Below are 16,300 nucleotides of genomic sequence, written 5' to 3' on the forward strand. Positions count from 1 at the left end.
AGTGGCTTAACCTCTGACACAGGAGCTGTAACATCCAGTTGTAATGATGACAACTGTGGCAATTCCTTATATCCAAATGTTGGATGTGGGTTGGCATGGAGCTGGGCTGCTGTAACCCTGAGCAGGCAGAATGAAGTTTAGAAACTCTTTAGTTTGGAAAAAGGATAAGAAGGTGAAGGATGGCTGCTAGATGAGTGTGTGGAAACACTAAGGGAGGGAATCTGGATTTGAACTGATGAGATGGGGAGAGCTTAAAACAAAGTGACGGGCTGTCAGGGTTGAAACTGGGATGAGATCTGAACTCTGCCTTTCCAGTCGTACCCACTGAATTGCAATCCTGCAAGAAGAGCAAGTGAAAGGAGGTAAAGTGAGGGGCTGCATGGTGCAGGTGCTAGAAATGGCCTCTGGTACCGGCTAGCAGAGCTGCTTTCTGGAGCTGTGATGGACGTATGGCAAATTCAAGGAGCCTCCAGGAAAGCCTGACAGAGCTGTCAGTTGTGGACCTGTCATACAAGATGCAGATGTTTGGCGGGCTCTGGCTTATGGAAACTTGGGGACACTTTTTCCCCTCACTAGACGTAGCCAAATACAGGAAAGTTGTATTTTGGGCAAGTACTGGTAAAGTGTGTAACAGAGGTAAAGGCTGTGCTGTCAAGAGGGCTCAAGAGCAAGCAAGACAGAGCAAGACCTTGTTGTTTCGCTCTGTCCCATATTATTTTTCCATCTATTCCTTTCTTTTTCGCTTTTCTGGAGCGCTTCATCTGATTGTTGTACCATTCATGTGCAGGAGTTCATCCCCTGCATTAGTGATCGTGTTGTATTTTGGGTGTGTTAATCAGCATAGGGAGAATCAGTGAAACTTTTGGTAAAACCTTCATCTACCTTAGAACTTGAGGGCTGAGGCAGCTTTTTTGCTGTTCTGTTGTTGTTCCAGAGAACTGATCCCACACCTAAGCATAAAGGACAGTTTATTTTTCAACCTTTTTTTAAATTAGATTTTTTTTTTCATGTTTACAAACATGCTGTGAAACTCAGGGATGGTAAAACTTCCCAACAGCTGGCTGTAAGAAAGGCCATGACTGAACCAAGTACTTTTATTTGGCTGTGAACTCTCCAAAAGCTCAAGGTGGCTACTTACATCAAATAAATAAGCTAAGAATTACTCTGTCTGAATAGGCTTACACCTAAAAGTAGGATTTTTATTTTCCTACACCTGTCTCGGAGCTGGGGGAAGCCAAATTTGATCCTGACTTCTGAGAACTGTATCGTTGCAAGCAGCAGCAGCTGCTGCCATAAAATACTGGTGCTCGGTGCTAAACAGGAATTAATGTTGCATATTTATCTGGAGGATGAAAATATCTACAAATATCTTACAAAATATATTGCAAAAAAATCTGTAAATATATTGATTTATTATTGGAAGAGGTATTTAAGTCTTCTATCGGTTGAGTGTCCCGGATATAAAATAATGGAAATGAGGGAATCCTCTTCTTGCAAATAAGTTATTTGGTAATGTTTCATCATAGGTTTTGCTGCTTTAGGTCAATTTTCCTGGGCAGGGCACTCATTTAAGCTCAACCATTCATCTGATCTTTGCAAAAGTTATTTCACAAGTGTACGCATTTGTGGCAGCTTGCCTGTGTTGTGTGCGCTTTACAGAATGAGAGAAAAGCTCAGGAAGCCTGCTTGTTTTAGGGCAGGTTCTGTAATAAGACTAATTGACTAATCTAGCACTCAACCAATGGTTATTTGCACTATTTTTAGCAAAACTTTTTTTGTTAACCCAAAATAGCGTATTTGTTTAAGCAAATAAATGATTCTGTTGGAATTTAATGATCTTACAAATAAATCTTGAGAGTCTTTTGAAGTATCACCTACTCTAAGCCCTCCTAGATTACCTGTAGCTAGTTTTGAGCCACACAAAGCTTAACACAGGCTACAGATTTATAAAGGTAAAACATTCAGAACAGTTTAAGGCTCAATACTTACCTTCACAGAATTTATTGCAGAAACTTAGTAAACTAGTTAATAATAATCTAAAACTTCCTACTGACTTGCTGCACTGAAGGTCAATTTCTAGTATCGCTGCAGTAAAAACCAGAAATCACAGTAATTTTTAAGGGCAGGCAGGATTTCACCACGTAATTCTTTTAGGCTTGTATAGACATTATTTCACTTAAAGTACTGTATAAAAAGCTTAATCTGTAGATTTAAAAAAAAAAAAAAAAAAAGGTTAAAGCTGCAAAGTTTAACCTGAATGGGATAGAAGACATCAGATAGAAAGCAAGCTCAGGATATGAACACTGAATTTAACAGCTGTGCAATTTAGAGTTGATAATTAGCTGCAGAGCTGTGCAGATACCAGGACTACAATACTTTTTACTGGAAGCAAAAGGTGATTATTGCTGACATATGTCAGACTTCTGGCTGTTGGCATTAGCCACCCCAAAAGTCTGGAATAGGAGAGGGAGTGAAAGAAGTCCTGTGCACCAAGCCAGATTAAATCTCACGTGAGTTAGTAGAAAAGGTGAGAAGAACCGTGCACAGGATATGTGGCAAGGTCAACAGCAGATGTGATATACTGTTCCAACTTTTTCTACATACAGGGCATAGCAATAAAGGGGTCAATAAAGTTCTGTTGTAGAAAATGTCTGCAGGAATTGAGCTGATGCTGGGCTCACCCTGTGAACCAGCCTATTCAGGTGATTGCTGCAGACCTGTGCTGCAGCCAGCATGGGCTCCTCTGGCCCTTGGGCACTGGTTGAGAATCCCAGATAAGGGGAGGCAGCATCCAAGAGAGAGCCAGTTTGCTTATGAGGCTGTGGGAGTAGAGACAAGCTGGAGGAAAAAAAACGCTGGAGGGAAAGGAAAGGTTGAGGGTGGCTTTGGATGAGGGGTAGGAAAGAGAAAGTATGAGAAATAAACAGGGAATTTAGCTAAAAGGTTCCTTTGCTGATTGATTTAACTTACACTGGAGAGAAATTGGCCTTCAGTCAAGGCTTTTGCATTGCGATTTGCAATTCAGTGCTTTTACAGGATTGTTCTCCCTCTGGGCATCCTAGAATGACAGTTGGGCCAAGCTGTTTTGGCCTGTGGGTGTGTAAACAAGAAAGGCATAAGAAATGTCCCTTACAAGGACAGTTCCCCAATACATGCTTTACATACCAATGCAGAAGTTGTGGGTCTGTTTTATCCCTGTGCTCCTCTGTTAGGAGGTGGATAGAAAGTGCACCTTCTTGTATCTGGAAATCTGTTTAAAAATGCTGCATCATCAGTTGTGGCACTTTTTTGGGGCTCACTTACGATATGGAAACTCTCAGGCTGTCTTTGGAGCACAGCCACGTGCTCAGCCCCTTGAAAATACAAGTTGATTAAATATGTAGGTCAGAAACCAGAAAGCACATGTCAATTTGTTTAATAGATGAGACTTTTGTTGCCTAATGTTCTGTCACTGGTGCTGCTGATCATTTTTTGAAGGTAATATAACAATAGCTTTGTTCTCAGCTCAGAGATTAAGGAGGGTCACCAGGTAATGCTACCTAAAGGGCAGGTGCAGGTTTTTCAGAGGGATTAATAAATAATAATACCTGCCAGGGAATAAGGTTACATGTGAGGATTTCTGTGATAGAACAATAGCTTAACAAGGAGCAAAGTCTTCAGAGCAGAACCAATCTCTGTTCCGTAAATGGTCTGAACATAAACACACGTGTATCTCTACAGCACATCAAACCAAAAATTAAGCCAGGAATCCTACTGGTAGCCTCCACTGTAGCCCTGTTTCTTTCCTCCTCTTCCAGCCCCCAAGGAACTCACTGGGAGCTCCTCCTGTCTGGCAGTCTGGGCTGTATCACTCTGCTTTGCGCTGATTGTCCCCCCCGAGTTACCTTGCTACTGTCTGTAGTAGCCTCAGACCACACTGAGCGGTTTTGCACCTGAAATTAAAAAGATGCCTGGGTCTGTCTGAATCATTCTTCATTATCTCAGCGGGCAGCAGATTTAGGAGCTAGACTTGCAATGAACATTTATTAGATTGTGTGTCTTCTGGGGATAGCTCATTTTTTTAGATCATCAGATTCCATGTCTTAGCATCATAATTAGCTATAAGACAAATATACTCCAGTCAAGAGCTGCTTTTTTTTTTTTTTTTTTTTTTTTTTTTTTTTCCTAAAGCCTGCTTATTCCAGGAGTCTTTCTTTTCTCATTTATAGGGGAGTTTTGCACAGTTCTTCTGACAAGTACAAGATAGCCAGTGGGAATGAGACCTGTAATTAATCCACTGAACGCACAATGCAAGCGGAACAGCTCTTGGATGAAGCAGCTCTTCAGTCTCTGTAAGGTACCTGACAAGGTGGTGAACACTGTTAGAATGGTGGGGTTTGCAATGTTGGTGCCTGGGTATGGAACCCAGCAAATTCATTTAATGTAAGGTATTGAGGACAGGAGGGAGAAAATTATGTCTTTCAGCATTCCCCTGAATTCTGAACACGGTTGCATGTGCATGATTCTGCACTTTCTCATCAAGACCTGATTCACTGGGTATCTAGTAAAGAAAATAAAGTAAGCAGGAATGCAGTTTCCTACCCCTTCTTGTAGGTGTGCACGTGTTGAGGGAGGGGTGGGGGTGTTAAAAGGGAGTTCAGCACTGAGAACATTGGCCTGACTTGTGGGAGGTCCACATTCAGCTCTTGCATTGCCAGAGACAAACTGTGAATTTGGTCATGTATCCTCATTGTACTTTGGCTTGGCATCCCTAAAATAACATCAGAGATTCTGTGGTAAAGTAAGATCCCCTTGGATGCTGCAGGATTAAGGGGTCTTGTTGGTTTGTCACAAAAGTGTTAAAAGTGGTTGAAAGCAGCAAGTGGGGGTGGCTGTCCCTGTAAATTAAGTTCTTCTTTTATGTAATGCTACTTGGTTTATTACACAGGAAATATCTTTGTCTCTTAGCTCTCCAGCTACTATACTACCTGCCATTTATCGCAATTTACTTCTGAGACTGTTTTTCTAACTGCCTTGTGTTCTTGGATCAGATACAACACCCTTTCATTCTTGTTGTCCTTTTGTCTTTGCTTGTTTGGCTCTAAACATTTTGTTCTCTGAACATGGGCCCAGGTTCTCCTCTCTCCCATGCTGCAGCAAATCGGGAATACTGCTTCTGAAGCAATTAGTTAAGAAGCACTGACACACACGAGGGGAATTAGGACTGCTGATTATTTTTTTCAAGTTTTGTCAAGAATTCTGTACTGCTCTTCCCAAATCTTCTGGTATTAGTTCCAATGTACAGACCAGTTCCAAGACTGAGCGACTATACTTTGCCTGGTGATAATCCACACTGTATTTCCAGTTGCCTGATCCTCCTTCACTGGTTTGTAGTCACAATATGAGCTATACCACCAGCAGAGTTTGCATGTGCGGTTGTCTGACTCTTGCCTAGCTCAGCTGGATGGGTATCTCAAAAGCCAGGCATGTCCAGACAGTCATATTCTCAAGGCAGATGGCAAGCTCACTTACTTGGCCACAAGACACTCAAAACATCAAGTGAAGACTGAAGTGTCACTGACATAGAGTGGTGCAAAGTCTGCAGGAGTGCTGACTCTCAAATGAGAATCTGTGGGCAAGACCTCTGCTAATGGTTTCCTAGTGGAGTATTCCAGAAATGAGGAAAGAAATTACTTTCTTGATGTAAAAGCTTGCATTTTTATTACTGATCTCCAGGGAAGAGTGGAGTTGGTTAAAAAAAAAAAAAAAAAGTTTAAAAAATTAAGGTCTGAGCAGAAATACTAATTTTCCTGAGGTCTTCCATGTTATTCTGTCATAGCTGTCTGTCCTTAGACTCAGTCCCATCTTATTGCTACATGCTGTGTCAGGAGGTGCAGGCTAATGAACGGATTTGGTCTTAACTTCCCTGTGCTGCTGTTTTCGGTACCTCTGCGCCGTGACACTCCGGTCCACATCAGCACCTGCCTGTGTTTGGAAGTGGTTTGCCTGCAACCAGCTGCTCTTTCCTTGTTTGTATGACACCTAGTGCACCGGTGTCATCTCAGATAAAATACCAAAAAATCCTGGTTTTTATCTCAGATGAAACACCAAATAAAGAGGGGTAGCTACAGTAGAAACTTAGGTAGCTACTGAGTTTGAGATGTAAGAAGGCATTGCTCTTCTCTCCTGGGTTATAGCAGAGTTTACACATGAGTTGAAGTGTTTCCCTGCTCAGAATAGGGCCTGTTTAGGTCTGTGCAAAACTACAGCTACCCAGGATACTTCTGGGTTAATAAGAGTCTTGAATTAGCAGCTTCCAGCCATACATGGGTACTGGACAGAGGGGTTGTGGCTTTCAGTTTAAATGCCCATGAAGCTCCCATGTGAGGTGCTTAAGGTCTCATCCAAGAATTGTTTATTTTCGGTTGTATTTAGCCTTAACAGCCTGACAATGTTCAGTGTTGCTGGTCTCTTAATATTGCTGAGAAAAAAAATTGTTAACCCTGTTTTGTAAATGGCCAAAGCTGCACAGAGTGGCTGTAGTGGAGCAGGGACTCTAATCCCTAATTCTAAATTCTCTGTTAAAACCCTAATCCCTGGGCTATCCTTCTGCTTCAGACAGGGTTTGGGATGGATGGTGTATAATTTGTCTGGAGTGATGCACCTGCCACTATTTAAAGGTAGTTATTTTCCTTCTCTCCCTGTGGGTTTTTTTGATTGTTGGTGGTTTGTTTTGTTTCTTTTTCACTTGCCAAACACATTTTTTTTTTTCCTGGAGTGATTAAAAAAATAATTGCTTGCATTTTGTAGGTCTCTGTCAGAGTCTTGTGGTTCAAATACTTCAAAAATTCCATGTAAGCTAACAGTATCTTGCAACTGATAAAGGTTGATGCCTGGACTGGTTTAAGGGAAGAATCCTAGCACATGGTTTCCAGCGTTCACTGGATGGTGAGAATCAAAATATCTTCTGATTTACCTGAGGATCCTTAATATTTATATTTTTTTTAATTTAAATGAAAAAGCAGGGGGGGGAATACAGATACTGCACACAGAATGAGACAGAAAAGAACAGCAGGGTAAGGGGAACATGGAAGTAGGTCAGATGCATTGCAGACAAAAAAAATAATCATTATTATGATTAGGAGAGATTAAGGAAGGCAAGAGCAAACAGCATCAAAGAAATCCAATTTATCAAGCCATTTAAACAAGAGCATTCCTTGCAAGGCAAGTTCTCTGTACCATACACCAATTTGGAGCAAAAGGACAGAAAAATGTCCCATGCTATATATTTAATATCTAGTCCTCTATGTATTAGTCTATGAATTCTTGAAGAAACCTTTTTTTAATCGTCATGAGGAACAAACGCTACAGAAACTGTTACCTGCCCTTCCTTGCTTAAGTTCTTTTAGATTTTTCATTTCTAAAGCTATAATTATCCAGTCAGGTCTCTAGGTGAAGAATGCACCCAGTGTAATAGTAGTGCCTGCTGACAGCAGTCAATTACTGCTTCAGCACATTAGGTTCTTTACATAAAATAAGGAGATTCTCATCTCAAAGCTTTCACATAAAAGACAATTTATAAGTGTGAAGTTATTTTATTGGAGGACATTAAGAAACTTTGCACTGACAAGTAGGTTCTGTTGCTTTTCTTAACTTTTGGGCAACTAGAAGTCTGGGAGCTCAGGCCAGCATGCTGGGACTTATCAATCTCCTTTTCTTCCCTTTTTCTGTCTAGTTTTGACAAGCTTCTTTGTCCCATGTGCCATAACAGCAAGGAGATGGATTTTGATTTGGATGGGGTTTGCTTACTTCATTTGTATTGAGGCAGAAATGAATACTGAGAGCTTTAGCTCTGTAAAACAGAACATTCTTCTCCTCCAGCATGTTTTTTTTGATGTACCGAACAATGGACCTTAATGGTAAACATAGGCTATGCCTCTTGATTTGCAAGATGCTCACATCCTTTTGCAAGACAGACCCTATGCTGTATGAATTCTGTTATGACCTGAGAATCTGGACCCTGTTTCTCCACCACACTGCATGCATCTTTTGTTGAGGTGGATTACCTGCTGCTGCATTTTTGTTGACTTCACACCGAGTTAGAGTGCTACTTAATTGGCTTGGGTCCTCTAGACAGAAACCACAACCTCTGAGCTGTCTGACAGAGCTCTGCCATGTCAAATGTTTCTTAGCAGGAGCCAGCTGTCTGATAAATTTAAACAAGATGTGGATGTCTCTTAACAGCGGGTTAAATTCTGGCTGAACATCTTTCTAAATAGCTGAACAGTGCTGCCAGAGGCTGCAGGATGGTTTGCAGCCTAGACCAAGCCCTGTAGAACTGCTGACTTGAGCCGAAGCATGTAGAAGGTTTGGCGTTTTAGAAGCTTTTAATTAACAGCACATTTTATGGCACTCATTAGTTTCCTATTCAGGAGGAGCTGGTGTACGAAGCATGCTGAAACTTTAAAGTAGTGGTTACCCATACAGCTGAAGTTACAGCTGGTGCGTTCTCAGCCTTGGGAGCTGAGAAGTCATGATGCTTTTCTGCTGCCTTTGCAGGGATCCAGTGCAATACAAACCCAGACTTGGGTTAACGCTTTTATTGCTGACTGGCTGTCACACTGTCACTCTAACAATGTTGCCTTTCAGGTCCAAGCACTGCCAGAACTCACTCTGCTCTGTGTACAGCACGAGGCAGAGCTTTGATGGAAATAACCTGGCTCTCCTTTGTTTAGGCAATAGTGAGTGTGTGGGTAAAATCTCAACCCCAGTCTTGTTTTGGATCTTTTCCAAAGATTGGCTTAAATGTTAAAGCAAGATACTTATCTTTCTATTTTGATGAAACTCCAGATCTTGATGGTATTATGCATGTTAAATACTTCCTGTGAGACTTGCTAACACAGCTTTGACTGGTTTAAGTTGGTCTAGAGTTTCTGGGTTCAATAAAACTATGATGAATTATACCTTATTATAAGATTTTGGTCTCTTATTGCTGCAATACAAGGTAACTCAATAGCAGTAGTCTTCTATTGCTGTGGTCCAGCACCTGTGAAAATCTTGGGTATGACATCGCAAGGTTTAGCTGCTTTGGAGTAGTCTTGCAGTGTTGGGTATTGATCCAGTCTGATGGTGTGCGGGCTCAGAAGGAGAAAGAGAGAGAGAAAGAGCAGTGAGGCATGAAGTACAGCTGCTTCTTATAAACCAGCACACTAGAAACACTTTAAGTAGTGGAAAGGAAAAATTAGGCCTTGCCATTACTGCCTGGATATTTGGACTCTATTCCTAAATGTGTTACTGACTCCAGTGACACCCTGCAAGTCCTTTTAACCACTGTGTGCTTAAGACTTTCCATTTACAAAAACATTTAATTAATGTTGATGAAGAACACTGCATTGCTCTGAGAGCTGCTGGAAAAAATGGCAAGTCTTGCCATTATTATTATTATTATTGTTCCATCTTTAAGCTGTCAGATTATATAAATCTAAGAAGATGCCTTGAAGCGCTGTGTGCAGAGGAAAGCTCTCTAGAGGAACAAATTCCCTTTTCCTTCATCTTGGAATAAAATGTCATAATTGTACAGGAAGACAGGACAGCTGTTACTGAAAAGGAGGTATAAAAGGGTAGGAAAGAAGCTAATGCAGGACCAGAAAAATAAGGGATGGGAGACAGCTCTTTATCCAAACTGATAATGAAACACTAGGTATCCCCAAACAGACCTGTTGAGAGCACCTAATAAAAACTTTGACATTAAGGGGCCTTTATGGCTGTGAGATAATGGCTGCTGTCCGCTTAATGCCCTGGGCTGCGGAATGCAAATGCAGATAATACCCAGGAGTCTGAGATAATAGCACTCTACATGCTCAATGATGCTATTTCTTTTTTAACCTGAAAAACTCAAAGGTATTTTAAAGGCATCAGCTAAACCCCCAAACCCATTTGCCGCCTTTGTGGCAGTCTTGCCTAACTGATCAGAAACCTTTGTGCTCAGAAGTTGAAAACCTTGACTTGACTATTTCTATGGGAATTGTAGATCAAGGCTTCTGTGGGCATTCTACAGGGTACTTTTAATTTAACGTGAATGTGATGAACAAAATCATACTGGTGATTGATATATCTGTAAAAAAGAAATATTGAAGTGCTTTGTCCAGAAATCCTGTACCACTGGTGATTTACCTACGTGCATTCCCCTTTCCTGAATCCCTTTCCAGAGCGTAATATGGAACTTTTTAGAATCTTTCTAAAGCTGCTACTTTTTGTTGCATTTCACTGCTGTTGCGACATACCTGCTGCATTTTGATGAAATTACTGGAACCAGAATCACTGGTGGTGCAATTATTCCTCATATAGATGCTTTAATTACAGCAGTGAGATGTTACGGGGTTAATTAATTGTTGCTTATTAAGTGCTTTGAGACTCTTGAATGAAAGATGCTACATACGCGCAGGAGATGATTATTAGTTATTAACAGTGATGCTCCCAGCTATTTGCAGGGTAAAAAACAATTTAGTTTCATTGTGAAATACTGAATTTGCAGTCTAGTCGGATCCATGGAATGTTTCGGGTTGCAAGCCAAAATCCAAGCATATACTGAGGTAGCGATGCAGAATGCCAAATGTGGCTTGTGGGAGTGGTCCCATCAGTCTCGGCTGGAACAGAAAAGAGCCGCAGAAATGCAGCAGGTTATAGAAACTGGAGGAGGGGATTGTGTGGGAGGAGGTTCCTCAGCTTTCAGCAAAATCAGTAGGAAATGGAAGAGCTTGCAGGAATATTGAGATACAGGCTCTAATTTCATGATCTTTAAGCCACGGGTATTGAACAGCATCCATCGGCATGTGTGCAGCCATTGTGGTTCCATTACCTTCGGAGCCATCTTCTCCTTTTTAGGCTTTTTCCTAAACAGTTTCTCTATCAGCAGCAACTGTAGGCTTGCCTGTGGGCATGGACAACGTATCTGTGTTGAGAATCAAGCTGCCTAAGCTCTGGTATTTATCCTGGCACTAGGGAAGCGGTGCTATGTCTAGAGAGATATTTCATCAGTTCTCAAAATTTAATAACTCAGTGTGTCAAAATATGAGCTGTTCAATTACTGGAATTTCTTTACTTATTTCAGAGTGATCTCTGTTCCCTTTGCTCCATCTTGCCACACTCTTTCTTGTATGGAGGAATAAACATTTACTGATGAGAGAGGAGAGGGAGAGAGACTTTTGCTCTCTTGTTGCTTCCCGTAAATAAGCACAAAGTGCCTTATAAGGCTTTTTTTCATACCTGGATGTTCAGTATTCATCTCCATCCCAGAGATGAACCCACTTACTGTGGGAGTTTGTGTGAAGATTCTGCAACGCCTGTAAGTGGAAGGAGGGAAATACAAAGAAAGCTCCCTGAACCCTGTGCCAAGCCGAAAATTACTAATATTAACATCAGCTGAAAAGACTGGTCCTTTCTTTCCCTAGAAAATGATTATTGAAATGGATAACTGTAGCAGTTCTTCAGGGTATTGGCCCATCACAAAGGTGGGGATCAGTTGTGTCTACAGAAGCAAGTGTGACTACAGTTGCTGTTAAACTTCCACTAAGATGGAGAATCCAGAGAGTGTGGCTGGCAAGGGCAGTGTGTGAAGTTCTGCAAGGTGGTAAATGCCCACAGCTCCTGCTGACTCACACTGAAAAAGCTGCTCAGGCTGAGGGCTGTTGGATCTAGAAGAAAGCCAAAACAGCTGCCAAAGGGGGCACTGGAACCCATGCAGCATATTTCTAAATTTTTGGGGCTTGCCCCAGCATAGGGCAATAAAAGCCACCCAACAGAGGGGAGCTGGAGAATCTCAGCCCTAGAATAACGTGGCTGCTGGCTTCTGCACAGTTAATGTGCTTGGTTTCTACATGTATAGCCTTTTATCAAACTGCCTGTCACGATGACGGTGTTTGTCTTGCTGGAGGGGTGTGGGACTGCCATGTTTCTATTCAGGCATTCTGTGTTTGTACACCATGAACGCCATGGATTCACTCTGCATATGCAGATTGTCTGTGAGCTGCATGCTTAATAGCTCCAAATTTTCCCGGCAGTGTTAGTCTTGCTCTGCAGGTACTGTAGGGATAAGCTTTACATACCCAAAGGATATGTTCAGGAGTCCTGGACACAGAACAGTGTGATCGAAGCTGCTGCTGGATATTGAGAAACCCAGGAAAGTGTATGTGCTTTTCAGTTCCACTCAGATAAAGTTTCCTGGAAGGAGGAACAACAACAGAATCCCATGGATCTGAGAGCCCTAGGTAAAAGTATGGATTTTAGCAAGTTATTTTGGGGTTGGGGTTTTTTTGAATCACTGTGCTGTGCCGTGTCCAATTTAGGACTGAAGTGTGGCATCCAAATGACACAATTTTAAGAAGCGTCAAAGAATGTCTGAAAAATTGGAAAATTCCTCCCAATTAAGTGACATTATCCTCTGGGTAGTTTTCACCAATTGTAATGGACCTAAGCCTTTTCCTGTTCACAATGAGAAAAGGTCTAGGTCTGTTCTCCAGCTTGATGGTTTAGGGGAGCTTAATTTTGTATAAACTGGCTTTATTTCCAGAGAATGAAGATAACGGTAAACAGAAATCACTTTCTGAAGCTTAGGAGCTACCCACTTCGGGGTCATAAGGAGGATTCAGCAAGTCTGACCAGACAGACTTCCTTGAGGAAAGCCTGTTGCCATTTTCCTGTATGTGTACAGCAGCTGGTACTGCAGGGCCACGGCTGGCAATCCTAGATGCTTCTGCAAAACAGATGATGATAATAAAAATACCCCACACCTCATTAAGCAAGGCACGGAAAACTCCAATGAAGATGCAGTTAATTTTTTTTATAATCTGATGATGCAGGTAGGGATTTCTGGCTTCAAAAGCAGGACTGGGGAGGAAGTTAGGGCAAATTCCATTGAAAAGCCTGCATACCTTGAGCTGTTTTGTAGTATGAAATACTGCAAGTGTTGTGGCAGATAGAGAGAAGTGCATTTGTCTCAGGTACTGCTACAGCCCAGAAATGCAAACATTTTCTATGCTGCAATTGTTTTGACACAGAAGAATGATTCTTCTTTCTGTGTTCTGGCTTTCTTGGACTCTGATCACCTGTCAGGCAAGGTATGCCGCTAGGCAGAGGCAAAGTGAGAATGGCTTGGTGCCCATCTTTGTGGGCGAAAGACTATTTTATTAAATCTTTCTGGACAGTGCATTTCAATTTCTATTGCTCTAGGGGATATGGAATCTGAGCCAGTCAGTGAAACAGGCCTCCTGCTCTGAGAGGTGCCAGAAGCGATCTGCCTCTCTGCTGAGTGGAAATGATACAGTAACGGCCAAGATCTGTGTTCCAGGATTCAGCCCACGCCGTTGATTTTCCCATTGTGGTGGTGTTTAGAGACACAGCAATTCCACTGGGTAGACACTGTGTAGGTCATGTGAGACACCAAAAGAGCACGCATCTCCAAAAGGCAAGACAGAAAAGCAAATTGTTTTTCTATGGATGGGTTATCACATAGTGGCTTACTAATGATAGTATGTAAAATCTGCAGTGTCTGTTTTACTGATTTATCCATGAAACTATTCTTTCTCTTAATATTCAGCTCTTGCTCATGGGATTGAATTGATGGTAAAACCATCTGCAACATTATTAGCAGTCTCAGTATAAAAGAGATCCTTTAACAAGGTGTTAGGGTAGTCTGTTGTCTTCCTGCTTCAGCCAGCCCCCCACCCAGTCTCTCTATTTTCCCTGCTTAGTCAGCAGGTTAGAAAACAGATTCAAAGCAAGGATGAAAGAAAATGGCCCTAAAAATGCTGACTTCTCAAAGTACTGCACCCTGTCGTTCAAGCACCCAGGGACAGAAGTACTACCAACATCTTCCTAACAACAGACTTTAATCTCCTTCTGAAGGTAGACATGCATAAAAGGGAAAATAATTTACAAAGAGTGATGCTAAAAATAAAAGCTTAGAAGAAAGAATACCTTATTTAATCTAAAATAGGCAGTGTACGGAACAGAGAGGGAAAAAAGCAAAACCAGTCTTTTCTTCCCTTTCCTGAATATAATCTATTTTTTTAAAGCTTGGATAAGTCAACCTGGTATATTTAACCTCGCATGGTGGTGGAGGGAGTGTAATTTGCAACCTGCTTCTTGTGTCTTCCTCTGCTAGACAGCCATCTCCCTTTGCTCATAGGTAACATCTCTCACATTTTTGTATTCCTGAGCAGAACAAATATTGTCAGCCCTTTACAGCCAGACTGGGAATATATCCTGAGGAGTGGCTTCTGGTACTGTTTTCTCCAGGAATCCCATTGGCATTCCCAGTGACATACTGCTCCTGCTGGTTTACTTTCTGTTAGCTTCTTCATCCCCTTTGTCTGAGCTCTGTGCAGCCTGGCAGAATAATGTCACGCAGGTCAGCAGCGTGTCTGGGAGTAGAGCAGAGGTCTAATGCTGCACACTTGCAAACTGGCTTCCCAGCAGTGGTTAGAGTCTGTAGCTGTACGTGGGACACTCATTTTCTGTTGACTTGCTCCAGGTGAGAATCTTGCCAACTACAGAGAGGGACTCAGTTAATGTTGATTTAATGTCCACAGTTCGTGTGCCTTTTAGACAGCCACTTTCTGTATAACACAGCTCCCTCATTTCCCACCGTAATTTAATTTTAATTGAAGGCTTGGGGCCTCTGTACAGGTAATAGATTACTATTCAGTGAAAAGGAGCTTATCAAAGCAATACAGAGCAATATTGTGGGTGTGTTTTTCTTATTTGCTTTTGTTTTGCCAATTGGCTGAGGCATCAGGTAGTTCTAATTTTGCCTTTCTTGCTGCTGCCCTTCACCCTACCAGGGTCAGGGCTGTCTTGAACAGCTAACTGATGTGTAAAGAATACTCTTCCTCATCTCTCGTGCCTTCGGTGTGGACTTGCCCTTTGATGCGTCCTAGCTGAATAGGATAAAAGAACCCACATTCAGTCCATAACACCTACAGCTCAAGCCAGAAGAAGAGCCCAGTAAAAGACCAAACAACAACAAAACCCTCCTGCTTTGAAATTTACTGATGTTTCTTACTTTCACAGCTGCTTGAAGGACCAAAGCTTCTAAAATCTTAGAGAAGACACTGATAGCGTCTGATTCATCCAATAATGTTTCTTTAAACTGGTTTCATGTTTTCAACGTGAAATCTTGGGGGTCCTATATAAAGCAAGGTCAGCATTCTTCCCTGTTTCAGAACAGAGGAAACAGGTATAGAAAGGGTAGATGACTTGTTCAGTATCACACAAAGAGTGCTGAGAATGTCAAGAACTACAGGAAGATGTCCTGATTTTGAGCTAATCGATGCAATACTAAATTCACTGTATTTCCTGTAACTGTCCTGGTGTGGGAAGTCCAGTCCTTCATTAGTAGAATGTTTGATTTTTCCCTTTTTCACTGGGAAGATGTGTCTGGGAGATCCTGTGGGCCTGGGGGGATGCTAGTGAGTACTTTTTAAAAGAGTAAAGGCTTGTCTTTCTGATTCCCGTTCGTTTGACTGTGGCCTGTGAGGGACTCCACTCCGGAGCACCAGAAGAGAGATCATGAGACCATGACACATGGCTTAGGGTGCTATAAACCAGTCCTTGCTCTGGGCCTCTGCAAAAGTGCAGAGACACTGTTGGAAATGGAGGGGGGTGGGGGTGGGGGAGCAAGTAAGAAAGAGGGGGTTACAGTGGTGGGAGAGAATGAGAAGGGGAGGGCAAGAAAAATATGTGAACACAAGAGGTTCAAAGACATTCTTTGGCTTCTGCCTCTTGTGCCTGTGTTGGCTCAGCCCATGCTGGGGCCGTGAAGACCTCTCTTAATCTGTGTTTCCTTTTCCTCTTTCACTGGGAATGGGAGAGTCATGTGTAAGTGACCCTGCTCTCCCCCTCTTTCCCTCTCCATTTCCTTTCCCAGCAGCGTCTCTCTGGGATACGCAGCCATCTGGCTGTTTATTGCAGTATGAGCTGAACTTTTAGATGTATCTTTGGAATTTCGTCCTGGTTTAATGGTTTGTCTATCATTCGTTTGCATTTGTTGTATGTCTCATTTGTGCGCCTGGAACCGTTGTTGCGTGAGTGCACTGTGTCCTTTTGTATCTCATGTGCTTTCATGTTTCCTTTATTCCCCAGAACTTCTCAACATCCTTGTTTGGTTTCTATTATTTTTCTTCAATTTTTTCTCACATTTCTCTGCTTCCTGTTAGCACAGGGAGCACCCTCCCACTCCCAAACAGTTGACTGACCATAGGCATCAGCCTCCCTCCTGCTCTAATCCCATCCATCCTGGGTCAAGACACTGACCTCAGAGGCA

General features: G+C 42.1%; 1 protein-coding gene across 2 annotated transcripts in view; it reads left to right on the top strand.

Moving 5' to 3' along the window:
* BARX2 (BARX homeobox 2) overlaps nt 1-16,300 on the top strand; it is a 120,955-nt gene that overhangs the window by 6,334 nt on the left and 98,321 nt on the right. The window contains exons 2-4 of one of the 2 annotated variants that reach the window (XM_080366633.1): nt 4,209-4,336; nt 6,598-6,659; nt 6,790-16,300. The exon at nt 6,790-16,300 is cut by the window's right edge and continues 19,018 nt beyond it. The gene's annotated coding sequence lies outside the window, so the exon portion shown is untranslated. The other variant, XM_080366632.1, reaches the window with a different exon arrangement.

This window comes from Falco punctatus, assembly GCF_963210335.1.
Source record: "Falco punctatus genome assembly, chromosome: 16".
Taxonomy (NCBI): domain Eukaryota; kingdom Metazoa; phylum Chordata; class Aves; order Falconiformes; family Falconidae; genus Falco; species Falco punctatus.